A 13,030-nucleotide genomic window follows, 5' to 3' on the forward strand; every position below is an offset into this window, starting at 1 on the left:
CAGCGGGTTTGCAATGACATAAACAAACTCATTCACACGGAATTTTAACTGTGTTTCTTTTTAACTGAAACAGCGCAATTGTAGAAAAATGTTTTACATTAATAGAATTTTGACAAAGTTTTGTACATATTTGTCATAGAAACGTAGATAACAACTACCCAGGAGACGCAGCACTACATGGCACAACAGCTGTCAAAATGATTGATATTTGGAAATTGATAGATAAATAAATTATTCAGAGATACTCATTTATGTAAAAATCAATTCAAACGGACCCATTTCCATTTGCCCAAATTGTTTCATGTCTTTCAGCAGCAGTGCTACAGGAACAGAGACTCTCTCCAGAGTTGCACACCTGAGTTGACCTCACTGGGCCTTCCCACAAAATTCCACTCAGTTCTCATCTCCTAACTGTAATTTTTTCTCTTAATTAGAAAGAACCACACTCCTTCAAGAAATGTTGCCAAGGCATTACAAATGTATCAAATTTTGAGTATTTTTCTTAGTTTGGATGTTGAGATTTAAATTTTGTACCATGTCAATCCTGCACCCTATGACTCACCCCAGGTCTGCTACTGCAGTGAACCAATCAGACGCAGCTATTATCACATCATTCCCCCTCAAGTTTCCAGTTCAAGCCATAAATGCCTTAAATGGGACAGTTCATCTCCAGACCGTCAAGACTTTGTGCAAGTTGACACAGAGGTGAAAGTGTTTAGGAAACGTCTCAGTGGTGCAGCTGGACATTTTCACAATACTGCAAGGACGACCAGCGCCAACTATTCTCTCTCATTCTCAGTGTCACTTAGTATTTATTCTCCTGTAGCCAGCAGATACACTGACTAAGCCCCCCTGACCTGTTTCTGAGCATCCAGAGGTCCTCTAAGGAGGTGCTCAAATGACAGAATTAAAATTTGTTCTTGTCTTGATTAAAAAAAAGAAAAAATAAAACAACTGCAAAAGAGCTTTTCTCTATGTTTCCACACCCTCAGCAAATTTCAGGTCTTCTGCTAAAGGCAGCAAATATTTGTCTGGCTTTTATTATGAAAAACTCTGTCTGGATATGGTTGGAACAAACAGTTATGATCCTAATGCCAAAAATGTGATATAAATTCAGTTAAAAAGCATGCTTCATATTATTGATTTATTGTGCACTATGACTAGAATAGTTTCTTCATCAGGGACATGGAATGAGGTCAGAGTTGATGAGCAGCAATATTGAGTTCATTATAGATACATTAAATACACTAGTTGTTAAATAAGAATAATGTTAATAAAAATATGTACATAGGTAAATCTACAGAATTGAGACTGGGAAAGTGTTTAGATCAAATCGTAGAATGGCCCAGTCAAAGTTCAGACCGATTCTGATTCAAAATCTGTGGAAAAACATGAGAATTCCTGACATCCTCTGTCTAATCTGTCAGACATTTAAATATTTTGACAAGAGTAAAAGCTTCAGTAAAAGCTTTCAGAGACAGACCTCAAGAGAAAGATTGTTCTGCAAAGTATTTTCATGTTTTCATGCGTAAAAAATGTTGAAGCCTATTCCCCCTCCACTGCAGAATTATTCTCAACTCTGTGTTGCTTTATTACACAAAACTGCTCTATGACATATATTCAATTTTCTGTTGTTTGTGGTTGTGACATGACACAGTGCGAATATTTTCAAAGGCCTCAGAAATCAGCTCTCAGAGGTCATGTTGAGAAGGTTTCAGATAGTGAGTTAATAACGCAGAACACTTTGGCCTCTGTAAAGCATCATCTGTTGTCACAAAAAACAAAAAGATGAGAAAAAATAGTGACACAAAAGTAATCATCTAGAGATTTACAGTATAAAAAGTAAAACTGTGTCACAGTCTTCCAGAGTTCAAGCCTTCCTCATGCATTCAGCACAAATAAAGGTTTGGCTGCCGACACGCCCAGCGTCTTCTGGAGAGATATCCGCACCAGCCCACAAACTTTCATCCCAACCACCACTGGGTTGACTGGAAGATGTGAATAATTATTTAAAGATGTGATTTTTTTTTATCTTATGATAACTTCTGTTTGCTTCATCACTCCCCGTCAGCCAGAGGAATGCGAGGGCTTGGCTCTTGGCAAAAACAAAATTTGTGAAACTGTCGAACGAAAAACTCCCCAATTATTTTCCTGACAGATTTCATGTTGTGCTGCTAGCTTTTCTTTTTGTGGTTGTTTGATTCATACTGGCATGAAGAAAATAATAAAAACCCAATCTATAACACCATTAAGAATGATCTTGTGCAAAAAAAAACAAAAAAAAACCTTAATGATGTAATGAACATGTTTGCTCCATCCTAACCTGTTGAAAGAAGCATGACAGGTTACTTTTAAACCTTTCATCATGAGCATCCTGTCCAATCAAAACATCACCTTACATCACAAATGAAAATATTTTCCAATTATCTCTGAGAAGAGATTAAATAAGTTTTCTACATGTCATTTTTAAAATAAAATATTAATAAAAACAGATGAATAAATATGTATTTTTGATTACTCCTTTCACATTGTCTCATTATCTTTAAGGAGATGGTGAAACTAAAATCCTTTAAAAACTTCCATCTGAAATGAGGCTGAATAATCTTGAACTTAACTGTCATGAAGAAGCCAAATTTATTTTCTCCCTCTTGTAAAAATAACGCTTACACTAAGTTGGTCCGATGTTGAGTTTACATATTATTCTGAAAAGTGTAGAAAATCAAATCTTTCATTATTTTTTTTATTGGCTTTACTGAATCATGATTTTGAGAGAGGAAAGGGAAGACAAGAGCAGGAGTCATTTTGTCAAATTTCATCTGAGCTGTAGGGGAAACATTCCTGTGATAAAAGAAATGTTGTTAACAAAGTCAATAGTGTCACAAATATCGGTATTGGTGAATTATGCCTTACTTTATAAATTGATCAGAGTTTCTGTGAAAGTCGGATTAGTAATCTGTGACTACTACTGGACTATCATTGATATGAATTTGCCTCACGGTTTACTTTAAGCACCAATATATATTAGTCAGTGATTAAATAAACATCTGGACTCCTCAAGGAAACAAAAACATCTGAAGAGGACACAGCATAAAACCAGATGATTATAAATATTTAAAGATGAAACCTAAAATGAAACACTTCAGCTATTTTTATCATGAAATATCAAGCAAGACAATTTATTTTGTCCTGAAGTTTGCATGACATGACCACAGTTGTCATGGAAACCTCTCTGCACCCTGAACTGGAAAGAAGAGGTAACAGAATAAAATAGCAATATCCTTTTTTGGGGGAGAAATTGCAGTGAAGGCAAGATTGTAACATAAAATGTTGTGAAGTTATTAAAATTAGAATTCTGTGATTGAAGGAAAGTGAAAAGTCTGCAAACTTAGATGTGTAAATATTTTTTAAAAATCCAGGTTTTTAAAAAAACCTGGATTTTTTTGATACCAACATTGATACATTGGTATCAATGTGTTCAAACACATTGATACCAATGTGTTTGAACTGAGAGTCAGTTGTTAATTGAACCCAATCAAACAGTGTCATGCTGACAGACTGGGACACAGCTGGTTGGGTTTAGGCACAAACATCTCCCTCAATCTGTCAAGTCTTCCTAAGAAGGAAGAGGAACTGTTCAAAAATAGGAGGCAATTTTGACACCATGGTGTGACATTTGTTACCATGACACCACTTTATGACCATTACGTCACTTTATCTTTCCTTAAAACGCCTAAAAACTTTCATGGTCAGTTACTCATGATTTAGGCTAAAACTGTCTTAGAGCGCAGCGGTCGGGAAACGTATCGATGGGGAAAAGGCAGACTGACATAAACCTCTTAAAACAACGGAAATAATTTCTGCATTCTGATTATTGAAATTTAAAAGTGCTGTGTTGTTCTATCACCCCCGTTTCATACCGGACCACTTACAGCACCGGTGTTAACACTATAAAATGAACGCTCTCTATCGTGGTATCACCCATGGAGGGATTTCTTTATTTAAATGGGTTCATTTTTCAGAGGGAAACACAGTGAGGTGATTTTAGCTACCAGTAGCAGGGGCGGAGCTGCGCCAAGAAGCTAACAGAAGCTACAAACACTGAATAGAAGAAGAGCTGCCATCGATACAGTTGCAGCCAAGCATGTTTTAATGTTACACAATACAGTTTTACCAAGTTGCTCAAAGTCTAAACTGGCATTGTTGTGCATTTAAGGTGTAAAGTTTACCTTCGACCAAACGACCCCCAAGGGCATCCCAGCGCCCCCCTTTTGTAAAAATGTCCGCCAGCGCCTCCTGCCGTCCTCTGAACGCTCCCTGGGGGGGCGGTACCGCCCACGTTGAGAACCGCTATTCTAAGATGAAGAAATTTCAGTCTGCTCAGTTCTGCCTGGCTTGAGCTCCTTTCAGAATGAGCTGAGCTGTGTGGTCACTTTAAATAATCTGTTGCTGGTCACGCCCTCCTTCTGCCCCTCCCCAACTCAACATTTACACTTCCACGTGAAAATAGCTGCAAACTGATGCACAATTATACAACTGTACATCTTTGAAAAGCAGAAGTAGAGCCTCCTGCACAACCAACAAGAATGCAGCAAATGGTTTCTGGATGGTGAGTCAACAAAACGCTTGTCTTTTCCAGCAGCGGTAAAATCAGCTGACCAAACATGCTGGAACTCAGCTTGGGTTGCTAGGTGACAGGCTGGACTTCTCTGGGGCTGCTAGGTGACGGGCAGTGCCTGCTGATTTGTGAAGTTAAATTCCAGATTTTTTTTTCCAGAGTTTTTTTCTTAACAAGTATGAGTTTTCTGTAATATCTTTAAGATTCCCTTGTCTTTATTCTTTATCGTTTTAGACCTTGCCTTTCGTTCATTTCTCTATTTTGTTGGCTGCTTGTTTAAATTTTATTTCTGTATTTAGATTTAAATTCCTTTCTTTAAAACTCTTATAGCTAACTATGTTATTTGACTATTCTTCTTACCAGAATCGGCAGAGTTAATGTGATTCCTTCCCTAAACATGGCTTCTAAGTATTTTCAATAGGGTTTAAATCACGACCTTAATGTTGCTCTCCTTGATCTAATCCAAACCCAGTTTTATATGTGACTGGAATTACACTGCTGGAACAGCCGTCCGTTATGTTTTAACCCACTAGAACTAACTGGTCACAACGATGAAAAATATGTTTAGATGAGTCGAAATGAGCATCACAGCCTGAGGACACTCTGTCAAACATCCGTCAGAACCAAACCAGCATTCAGCTTCTATGCGCCTCAGATCTGGGAAAAAAAAAAAAACTTCCAGAAAACTGCAAAACAGCTGAAACAGTTCATTTAAATCAAGGCCCCATCTCTTTAGAGTTGCTCATGAACCATAATAAATGAAATATTGACCAACGTAGTTGGTCTTCATTAAGCGTTGACTATTTGATGTGTTTATGATGTTTCTATGTTTTCACGATGTAAAGCACTTTGAACTGCCTTATTGTTGAAATGTGACATACAAATAAACTGATTGATTTATTGATTGATATTGGGGCTCTGTTTTGGTGACAACCTTCTCTCATCCTGAGACAATAATGCCAAAAAGATGTGGATTTACTGTCCTGAAAATGGGAAGCTACATTCAGGTCAAGTTAGCTAGCTAGCTAACCTGCTGTTTACCTGCTAACTAGATAAACAGCAGTTTATTCAGTTAGCTATGCTGAAAATAAACTTTCAGGAGTACTTCCTGTTTTGTAACACAGTGAAACGCATCATAAAGCCCCATCAAACATGTATTCTTTCTCCAGAACATTTCCTGTCGACATCAGATGGATCAGACTACTGCAGTGGGCCAGGTATGTTGCTTAATTGGTAAAAACAGATTCTTTCTTTGCTGTGTAAGCTTCCCTTTCTCAGTGTCCTGATGTTCTCTCATGCCTGAGGTACCGCCACACCTGACACACACATGGAGGGTGTGGCAAGCTGAGAAGCCAGGAGTCAATAGACACACACACATATACACACACTGAGCCGCCAGTAGTTTTCCACAGAAATCTAACCTGGGGATGTGAATGATGCTTTCACATAAAATGGTCTCAGCTGGACAGCTTTCAAATCGGCACAAAGCTTTCCTTTTACAGCGAGAGGGAAATCTCTGGTCTTAATGATGTGACTCTGAGGCAGGGTTTCCCCCTTTAAGACAGAGCATGTGGCCCGGACCACTTAGACAAACACAACGCCGCATTGTCTTGAGCTGTTTGCATGCTCTTCACTCTTGTTGTTCATTTTGTTTTTTGTATTTTTTTTTTTTCTTTAAAACCTATGATACATTGTTGCGTGTTCCGTTGACTGTCGTCATGTTAATTCACGAACTCGGAACTTGTCCAGGTGGCGCTAAACCAGACATGCGTTTCAAAGAGCTTTCAGTGCAGGCACCGTAAAGCAGGAGAGGCGCGACCTTGAAAACTGCTGACAGTTTGTGGATGTGGGGGAACAAACAAGGACTCTCATGTTTGTGAAAAGTGAATGGACAGCTTTCAGAGAAGAAGAAGTATGTGATGGTCGGCATTACTTTAAGGATAAAGCTGGTTAGCCGGCCGGCAGCATTTACCTCACACAGCAGATTTTGATACTCAGCTCCAGTTTTATACAAAAATATGATTCTTTTTTTGTGTGTGTAGTCATTCATACTGTTAATTAGACCACTATCAGATTCTTTTGTCAAGGTTTACGAGCCGCATTCGCAGAAAAAGAATTTTAGCATCACACACCAGTGCATTGTTTACAGTGGTAACAATGGCATCTATGGATGGATTTTTAAACCTGTTGAGTGATGGTAGTCGATGCTTTGGTCATTAGCTCCATTGTACTCTTTGCGTCAGCCATTATCTACGTCCAGATGGACGTAGACAATGGAATACATTATGTTCAGCAAAAAGCAATTCCTGCCTGTTTTCCATCCTTCCACAATTGCAGCCTCAAAGGTTCAGAATGTTTAGCTGTAATTAGATGCTGTTGAAACGTTGTTGTGAAAGCATTTATGCATTCAGAAGATAGAACCTTCAGAGGGAGAGCTAGTATTTAGAATTTTTTCAAACAGTGCAGCAGTAGTTTTCAAATTAAATCTGACACAAGTCATATTGCAAAAAAATAAAAAATAAAAAAAATCTGGCAGTGCAATTTATTGCTTGGGTTATGTTCATTATAAAGCCAAGTATCTGGTTCCCATTTAATCTAAATGGGATGCTGTGCTGAGGAGCCTCCGTATAGAGGAAGGCTGGAAGGAGTGGTTGCTATGCTCAGATCAGGCGGTTGCCATGTTGGGAAACAACCACAAGACCAGTCAAATAAACATCTGAGTCATAGGCTTCCCTCCTCTCCACTCTTTCCACTAGCATGGACAGGATCTGGGATTCCCTCCCCAAAACGATCCTCACTCATCTGGAATAATGCGCCTCACTCTTTACGGTTCATCAGGCATGCACACAGAGCAGCAGCATGTTTGGGAATCTCTTTTAGAGAAATGACCAGATGGGGGTCAGAACAGACTGGCAGGAGAGTTTATAGCCCCAAAGCTTTTTTCCCCATTTAGATCAACACAAGGTTCTGCAAAGTTATGAAGTGGCATGAAATGAATTACTGTTAAAAATCTATTCCTACTCAGATTTAAGAACCACTTCCTTCTTAAATTACACCATCAAGTCTTGGGTGTATCTTCCTGTTTTGTATAGTGACAATTTTTTTTTACCCATACTTCTTCACGAAATGTCTCAAACTCAGACTGAAGCGAAGCCTCCTTACATAAACATAATGGTGATGCTGCCACCTTTATGTTTCACCATGAGTATGTAAGGTGATTCATGTTGTTAGTTTTGTGAATGCAGAGGACAAACACATAATGGTTTACTATTCACCATTTTTCAAAAAATAATGTATTTCAGCCAACTGTCACTTTAAAACTTACCAAGGTCTTAGGAACTCCAAGTCCACATTCCAACAAAAAGTATGGATCTATTCCACTGGTCTACAGCCAAAAAGATAAGAAATATTAACAGAAATGAACTGATAATGTCACAAAAATTTCATCAATTTAGTCAGAAGATCAGATTTCTCTAAATCAAATTAGAATAAAAACCTGATTGAGAAAAACTGATGTTACTTTTGGATTCAGCGCTGCAAATTAATCCTGTTGAAAAAACATAGACAACTCTCAAAAAAATATTTTTTGTAACCCAGTGTTATCAGTAGGGATGTAAGGATATCAGGTTCATGAGATGGGACAAAAATGTAAGACTCCTGAAAATAAAAGACAAAAAGAAAAAAAGAATACAAAGGAGTGAGTGAGGTATAACTTGACCACACACTTATTCCATGCAGAAACCATCTTTCTACAGGGAGCAGCAATGGAAGAAGAATGGACTGGGCTCAGAGTCAGGGGTCTCACTTGGATAGGATGTGGGAGCGGAGAGGAAGCTGCTGCTTGGGGTGTGTGCACAACGTCTGGAGACAGAAGCTAGTGATGTGAAAGGTCAGTAGCTGAAAATGAGAGAATGAAAGAAACTTAAGGAAACTGGGTGCAGAACTCAGCAGAGAGAGTGGGCTCATGTACATTAAGAGCTTACAATAAACACAAGCACATCGACCTGAAGCTGATCAGTAGCTTTTCAGTAATACATTTGCTTAATGGAAACAAGTCAATATTGAAAAAAAAAAAAAAAAATCCTAATGTTTTCCAACAAACATGAGAATTTTTCCAGGAGGTTGAGGGCGAGGCATGTCTTTTTTAATGACTTTTCAAACTTGTTCATGTGAGATTTTAATTGTGTTTCTTATTTAATGGGAACATCACAACTGCAAAATTATGTTTTTCGACATTACCAGAATATTGACAAAAGTTTTGCACACATTTGTAATGGAAATGCAGCTGCTGATCCTTTCATAGTCAGATGACAAGTTTGTCTCAGTTCCTCATCTTTTGTTAACCGATTGTGGAAATAATCCTACTTGACTCTGGGTGCATGTTTAACCTGCAGCTGTTCAAGTCAGAAGTTAGGCTAACTGCTTATAGGTGCAGCATGAAGTCCTGCTCTGACCAATCACACACAGGATCCTCAGAGACATGACCGCTGAAAGCTGATGACACAGAGTATTTGCTTGATGATTTTGATGATATTTGATCAAATATAAGATTCGTAGCTTGCTTCGTAATTGTCTGCTGGATTATGTTTTTTTTTTTCTAAAATAAAGCACTTTAAACTGCCTGGCTCTTGAAATGAGCTGGACAAATAAACCAGACTCAACAACCTTCCAAAGGTGCCGACTTAAAACAATTCTGCAAAAAAAGAGATTCCTGCACAGCGACTCGTTGTAAGTTATTGCAGTTTTTCATGTTTTTCATACTTTGCCAGGTTGGTTTGGTTAGCCATTTCTCCTCTTAGCCAATGAAATCATCATTTGCAAACTGCATCCTCTCGTTATCTTTGTTGGACATTGTAATTAGTTTGAAGATCTGACCCGAAGTGCAGCTGAAAGCAAAAATACAAGAAGTCTCTCCTGGGGCAAATACTTTTAATTTAACTGTGAAGAGGTGAGGGCTGGTCCCATTCTGGAGAAATGGATTTTTCACAGTTTTATACAGCTGGATGCAGTTTGTTGTTCGACCAAACTGAAAAACCTCCTCAAGAAGATGTAGTTTGGGCCCAAACTGGTCTGTTTTATTTTATCTAGGAAGATGTATGAGATGTTTGAAAAGCTGCACTTTGTGCTTCGCAGTTTGTTTTATCTGTTTGTTTTGGCCGTAGTTGCTGCTGCTCAAGTGCAACACAGTAGCTCAGGTCATATCAACCGGTGGATAAGAGTTGCAATAAACAGTAAATGTTACAACATCGACAGATTCATTCATTTTAATGGAATAATGTGAAATTATATGCAGATTTTTTTTTTTGTTTTAAGTTTGTAAAGCAGACCAGATACAGTTTATTCTCTTGGTTTTCATCTGTAGTATGTTCTGGTAATAAAACAATAAAATGAGTTTTGCAGTTTCATTGCCCTTCATATTTGTAGATCATCTCCAGGTGAACACAACAGTCTTCTTAAAACTACTTTTCCTCCCCCACAAATTCCAAAGATTCTCATAAAATGTTCAGGTTTAACACGTGTCAGGAGTGGAATCTGAAACATCGTCTCCTTCTGGATTCAAACTCTCCCTGTTGCAAAAGGGAAACAGATACAGGCACCAGGAGGTTCCATCAGTGGATGTTGACTTTAGCATAAGGATGTAAAGAAGCCATGGTTCAGTTGGTATCAAAGAAACAAATGCAAACACAGGCGTCAAGTACGTAAGTGTTTTCTAAGTATCATTTTAGTTGTTTCAAGCACAATAGAACTGAAACATCCCATAAACCACAAGATAGCAGGCTATGTATACTGCTAAATTTGGTTAATGGTACAAAATATATATAGCAACAGTCCAAAACTGATTGTTGCTAACCACACTATAGCTGCAGTTCATTTGAGCGAACAACAATGTTGTTCCTTTTTAAACTATTTCAGCTTTTATTCAGCAGCATGCTGGATTTGAAATGTAATGCTAATGGAACTAATCGCTAATATGACATGCGAAAAACAGCTAATGCACTAATTGCTAATGTGACATGCTAACAACAGCTAACTGCTCTAATAGCTAATTATGACATGCTAGAAACAGCTAATTGCTCTAATCTCTAATATGATATGCTAAAAACAACTAACTGCACTAATTGCTAATGTGACACGCTAACAACAGCTAACTGCTCTAATCTCTAATATGACAAGCTAAAAGCAGCTAACTGCGCTAATTGCTGATGTGACACATTAACAACAGCTAACTCAGGGGTGGGCAATCCTGGTCCTCGAGGGCCGGTGTCCTGCAACTCTTAGATGTCTCCCTGGTCCAACACACTTGAATCCAATAACTGAATGACCTCCTAAGTGCAGTCAGGTTCTCCAGAGTCCTGCTAATGACCTCATTATTTGACTCAGGTGTGTTGAAGTAAAGATACATCTAAAAGTTGCAGGAGACCAGCCCTCGAGGCCTGGAGTTGCCCTCCCCTGAACTAACTGCTCTAATCGCTACTATGACATGCTAAAAATAGCTAACTGCACTAATTGCTAATGTGACACGCTAACAATAGCTAACTGCTGTAATCGCTAATATGACATGCTAAATACTGCTAATTGCACCAATCACTAACAACCAAAAGCAATAGAGAATAAATGTTAATATAGAAATATATGATTTATATTTCAATACTAGGCAAACACTAAACAAAATGTATTATCACTTAGCAACAAAAACAGTATGAGTCATTTTTCAGAGAAAAATACATAATTTTTTTCTTGACATTAACAAAAAAGCTACTTCTTTTTATGGAAGACATTCTTTGAGTCTTGGTCACAGAAAAATGAACTCCAGCAGACACGGGACACATGGTCTCTGACATTCTACTTGATTGTGTTTGATCATGGTTATTCTCAAAGTAAATAACTTCACTTTACATCTTAAATTATACCTTATTTATAACCATAAAGGAAAAAAAACAACAAAAAAAAAAACATCCACTTGTTTCCCAAGAAAGATTAAAAATAGTTTGCTCGAGGGAACCAGAACAAGCTGGAGCAAAGAACGCAATCTGTCAGTTTCATGTAAGCTGAAAACCATTCTCCTTAAATGGGGTAAATTCAGCCCAGAGGCTTTTGTGCAGTTGTTTTGGTGACGGCGTCCCTATGTGACATCCACTTTAAAGACGACACACTTGCTGTCAGCAGCTTAAGGCATTACACCACCTTTCTTTTTGTTTTTTTGTCTGAACATGTTTGACTCCCATGATGTAATTGCAATATCTTGAAGAAAGCACAGAAGGTTCTAAGAAATACTTGAGTATCCGTGGGCCTGTCGCTACCAGGAAAATTAAAGTGATTAACTGCAACTTAAAGTTACCAAGTTGATACTAATGTACTTGTGACAGACTTTTGGGGTAAATTAAAAAACAGAATTGTACATGGTCTGTTTTCTAACTTTTTCAGTTTGATCTTCACATTATGGAGAAAAAGGTGAGGATCTATTTATCACATGTTTCATGTATAAGAATTAAGAAAAATGACAGACAATAGGAACACTGAAAGAGATTAATGCAAATGACTGATGTTTTCTTTTCTGCTTAACAACTTATTCTTTTTATTAGTCAGGCCAGTATTCAGAAAAAAAAAAAGTTTTGTTGATATTTTGCGACTTTTTACTGTCTTGCCAATATTATCGTGTGATTGTTTTTGTGTTTGTGTTTGAATTTATTGCTGCAAGGAAGATTTCCCTAAGAGGACAATAACAAAGTGATATTGATGCTTTTAATCCATAACCTGAGAATGTTCTTGTTTTTAAAACCAACCACCTGGTTCAAGGATTCAGAAATAACTTTCTTTACACTAAACATGTAAGAGTGTATATATCTCTAAACAAACCATCCCCACTATAAAACATGATCATCATGCTTTGGGCCTGATTCTCTTGAGGAGGGGCAGGAAAGCTGGTCAAATGTGTGTAGGGATGAGGCTGGAACTAAATATGGGGAAAACATCTGTTGCAGGCAGCATTAGACAGCAGAGCAGCAACCCAAACACACAGCAGGAGACACACACATAAATTTAATTGAGAATCTGTCAAGACTTGAACAGTTTCTGTTCACAGAGACATCATTCACAGCGTTGATCTACTGGGACCGGCCTCCTGTTTAAAAGTCATACAAGACTTGGGCGTGGAGGGATTGCTGAAGGGTAAAACTGATCAAAAATTTAGTACCGATGACTGAAACAGCAGGGAGGCAATTTGGGAACATAAAATCTACAGTATTGCAGCAGTTGACAAAGTATGTGATTATTTTCAGTGTTTAGAAAGTTTTACAAAGTGGGTAAATGTGAGTTTCCATTAGAAATCTTTGTCGATATTTTTGCTAATATCGAAAAATTACTTTCACAATTGTGTTTTCATAAAATAAGAAATTAAAATAACATGTGAATAAA

The sequence above is a fragment of the Poecilia formosa genome, unplaced genomic scaffold (genome assembly GCF_000485575.1).
Source record: "Poecilia formosa unplaced genomic scaffold, Poecilia_formosa-5.1.2 Scaffold258, whole genome shotgun sequence".
Lineage (NCBI taxonomy): Eukaryota > Metazoa > Chordata > Actinopteri > Cyprinodontiformes > Poeciliidae > Poecilia > Poecilia formosa.